Genomic DNA, 4,996 nt, shown 5'->3' on the forward strand with positions numbered 1-4,996 from the left:
TCTGAGAAAAAAAAAAGTCAGGACTGCACCATGTAAACTCAGAATTCTGATGTAAACTTGGAATTCCGAGAAAAAATTCTGAATTTATATCTTGTAGTTCTGATATACAAATCACAACGTGACAAATTTAAATATGCGCATATTCACATCACATAAATGAGATTTCAATGCTGTCACAGCAAGGAAAGAAACATCGGAGAAGCAGGAGACCTACAGTTAGAGCACGAGTCTGCATTTGCTGTCTACGAGAAATCAAAGAGATCTCATTTTTTTCCTACAGGAAACTCCGCAACTACTTCAATACAACTAGCTATTCATAAATGTGTAAAACAGGATCTGAAGATCTAAAGCACTGTGCGTGAAGCATGGACAGCAAAGGTTGAGACAGTCTTCAGGATTTTGTAAACAAAGCCGGTTCACATCCCTTTATGAAATGGGTTTTTTCTTTTTTTCTTCGCTCAGCAGGACGTATGTTTGAAAGAAAACGCCGGTTTGGTTTCTCCGCCACCAAGTCTCAAGGTTGTCCCACAGAACCCAGGACTGGATCTGAGCCAGGCCATTTTTAATGTTTGAAATTTGGGATGAAATCCAAACAAAAGAAATACAGCCCTGGTGTATGGCCTCCTAAAGTTATGCAAGTCTATGAGAGTAACAGGCCAATTAAAAAAAATAAAAAATAGTAGAAACTTATGTAAAGCTCAAAGCTTGTAAAGAGGGGATGTGGGCCATTTGAGTCCACAACTTTGAATGCAAGGCATTAAACATTAAAATAAGAAATTGAATATTTTACCAGATCAAAATCACAATGTAATGAAGTAGTGACAGATCCTTTCTTCTGTATTATGCTGCACATCCAATGGATTGTCAGACTAATATATATATAATATTCTATATAAAAGAGAATATATATGAGAGAGTCTGTCATTTTACTGGAAGACTGAGTTGAAATTTTGCTTAAAATGACAATTTCATTAATGAATATTTCATAATAAGATCATTAACATGCATCTAAACAATATAATTTGTAATTAACACCCACTTTAAATATGTTAATTCTAAATGATTATATAAACTATTTATTTAAAATATATACAAAAAAAATTAAATATTATTAGCATTTTATAAATATTTTTATGAATATTTTAATTAATTATTTAATCATTTATATATATATTTATAATATATCAGCTTAGTTAACTAAAACTAAAACAATAAAAACATTGTTAATGTGAATAAAATAAACGTTAACTGAATAAAATAAAATGTAAAAAAGCATCTAAACAATATAATTTGTAATTAACACCCACTTTAAATATGTTAATTCTAAATGATTATATAAACTATTTATTTAAAAGTAAATATATACAAAAAAAATTAAATATTATTAGCATTTTATAAATATTTTTATGAATATTTTAATTAAGTATTTAATCATTTATATATATATTTATAATATATCAGCTTAGTTAACTAAAACTAAAACAATAAAAACATTGTTAATGTGAATAAAATAAACGTTAACTGAATAAAATAAAATGTAAAAACTTTTATACATTTTTATAAATTTAAAATATTTTAGTTAGTTGTCAAGGCAAATTTAATTTAGCTTAACTTGATGTGCTAAAATAATTAAAACTAAAACTGAAAAAAAGAATAAAAACGAAATAGACATATTGAAATAATAATAATTAAAATATCAAAAACATACATTTACTAAAAGTTTATCTAAAACGAAGAAGAGAACATCTAAAAATAAAAACTAATTCAAAATATTAATAAAAGCTTTAAATATACCTCAATGATAAATAACTCTGATATATTCCTGTCCTTAAAATTATACATTTTCCTCAAAATAACTGTCACTATAATAGATTTAATCAAGCTGATTCACCAAGCATACACATTTAAGTTAAAATAAATAGAAAACCGTTCATTACATTTATTCTAAAACGTCAATTGTTGACTCTTGAATGCTAGCAAGTTCATGATCTTAGTAACAGAGACTTCAAATGTTGAAATGGCCTGATATTAAAAAAAAAAAATTTATTCAACGTTTAAAATTTTACAAAAATTGACTTAAAAAAAATGACACACTCTTCTCTGTTACCCGCAATGACCCTCTCCAGTTCAGACAGCATGGCACATTATGGCTGCAGCCATATTTCTTTTCCAAACATGCTTTTTTTACAAGCTATATGGAAAGTTTTGTAAAGTCTGCAGGCTGCTCTCTGCCTGTAAACCCAAGTACACATCGTGAGCACTTAATGTCTACTCTGTGTCCTGCGGAGACTGCTGAAGCTCAGGGTGCCACCTCATGCCAATCCACACGGGCACATCTGCCTGCTGCTCGTGTCAGATAAACCCATGTGGCTTGGCTCTGATCTGAGTCGAGGAAGAACTCCATCACTGTCTGCTACTGACAGATCCTGTTTCATAATGACATTAATAAACAGGTCTGTGATGTTCAGATCAGATGACCTGCCTGAGAACAGAATAACTATGGGAACTGAGAAACATAGATGGACTCAAACTGACTCTTATATAATATGAAACCTTTTCCATATGACTGGATGTGGTGTGAGAATATTGATACGGTAATGGCAGTGTGTTGACGGTGAAAATAATGAAATGATAATGGATATGTTTAGTATAGCATACTAGCATATTACGTTTACTGCTGTATTTTTTGCACACTGCATGAAATAATGTATCCCACAACGCAATATGCTCAATTTCCATTTCCAGTGTGATTTCAGCCACAGTTTTTAACATCTCTTTCTTAAAAAATACATTTTTACACAAATAAAATAAAAAATATTTAATTTAATTTAATTTAATTTAAAATAAATTGTGACATAAAAAGTCATAATTACCTTTTTTTATTTTTCATTCCATGGCAGAAACAAAAAACAGTACTGTGATATGTAAACTCAGAAAAAAAAAATCTTAGAATTCTCAGCTAAAAAGTTGCAATTACATTTTTTAATCCCATGGCGACGATATATAAACTCAGAAAAAAAAATCTTAGAATTCTCAGCTAAAAAGTTGCAATTACATTTTTTAATCCCATGGCGAAAACAAACTTCCACAGAAAAGACATTTTTATTTTTACACAAATGAAATGAAAAATAACTATGAAATTTCATTTCATTTAAACAGTAAAAACTGTCAGTTAAAAAGTCACAATTACCTTTTTTTATTCCATGGCGAAAACAAAACAAAACATAAAAAAATTTTTTTTTAAAAAACAGAACTGCAAGGTCAGAATTCTGAGAAAAAAGGTCAGAATTTAATAAAAAGAATAAAAATCTGAATTCTGAGTTTATTTCTCACAGTTATGATTTTTTTTTGTTCCGTGGCGAAACTAAGCTTTAATAGAAATGGGCTTCCATGGCCAAGACATGTTAAAATAAAATAAAATAAAATAAATAACTTTTAAATTAAAATTTAATTTTAAATTACATAAAATTTTTTATTAAATTAAATTTTAAGTTGCCCAATTTCCATTTAATATTCTACTTTAACCTGTATGCCAGTTTCTACTTGACAATGAATTGTCACGCAACATAATAATGTAATGTGAAAACGACGTAGCAGCTAAATACTGTAGTATTACTATTTAGTAGTATCTAGTTTGCAGTGTATATTGTTTAGTATTCAGTGAACTAATATTCCATTCTGAATGTTTGTTTCTTCATTCTTACATGGAACCAGGAGATTTGCTTTCAATATATGCTATACAGAAGACTGTATGAATATCGGTGTCCACAGCAGCTCCTAACATCAGTCCAGCAGACCTCTGACCGAGGCCTTTGGCCTTTGGTCACTGTGACTGAATTACAGGGTGCAGAAGGATTGTGGGTGATCAGCTTGGTGCTGTGCACTGATAGCATTAAATCGGCCCTTCTGCATGGCGACACAGAGCGAAGCGCTCTGGCTCTCTTTCTCTCTGCCTGTAAACCCAAGTAAGTATCGTGAGCATGTGCAATCGAGCAGAAACACGTCCAATTGATCTGGGCCCATTTCACTTGACTCTGCAGTTTTCACACAAGAGTTCACAACCTTCTCACCACAGGACAAGCCCTGCCCTGCCTTATAATTATCGGCATACGACGCTTAAAAATAAAAACACAAATGTCATGTGTGTGTGTGTGTGTGTTTATGTGTATATACTCGAATACACACACACACACACATGACATTTGACACACACACACATGCATGCATACATACATATATATATATACATAATTTAATCATTAATATGTAAATTATTATTATTACATAATAATGAAAATTAAATGTAACTTTTTTACTAATATCTTTTTAATACTATATAATAACTTATATAAATATTTTATATGTACTAGTAAACATTAACTATCAACAGAAAATGATTCATCCAAAATTGCAATGAATGTTTGAATTAAATTATTAAATTATAAACATTTAAAGTAAATGTAACGTATATACTAAAATTACTAAAACTAAAATAAAAATAAAGCCAAATAGAAATATTAAAAAATACTATTAAAATAACAAAAGCACGTAACAAAACTAGAATAAAATGAATAATAATAAAAGTAATAATTAATTAATAATAAAAAAGGAAAATATAAAACTAAAAGCTATTTTAAAATTTTAATAAATGCTACATTATACTAATATATGTTTTATATATCATCTTATTAAAGGGTTAGTTCACCCAAAAATGAAAACTAGCCTCTGTTTTACTCACCCTCAAAGCATCCTAGGTGTATGTGACTTTCTTCTTTCAGACTCACTTCTGCTGACTGTCGTACGCGGAAGACGTTCAGGCGGATGACGTAGGATGTAGGCGTCGTGTGCGCGCCTCTGAGAAATGCAGGAGCAAAGGAAACAAAGTTTCCTTACTTTAGCAAAGGAAAACCAGTCTCCTCTTGGTTTATATCAAAATCCTTCGACATTTTTCTTTGCAAATCCTCGGTTTGTACTTCTAATTCATGACCGGCGTTTT

Source organism: Sinocyclocheilus rhinocerous, unplaced genomic scaffold (genome assembly GCF_001515625.1).
Source record: "Sinocyclocheilus rhinocerous isolate Xijiao unplaced genomic scaffold, SAMN03320098_v1.1 scaffold204, whole genome shotgun sequence".
NCBI classification, from domain to species: Eukaryota; Metazoa; Chordata; class Actinopteri; order Cypriniformes; family Cyprinidae; genus Sinocyclocheilus; species Sinocyclocheilus rhinocerous.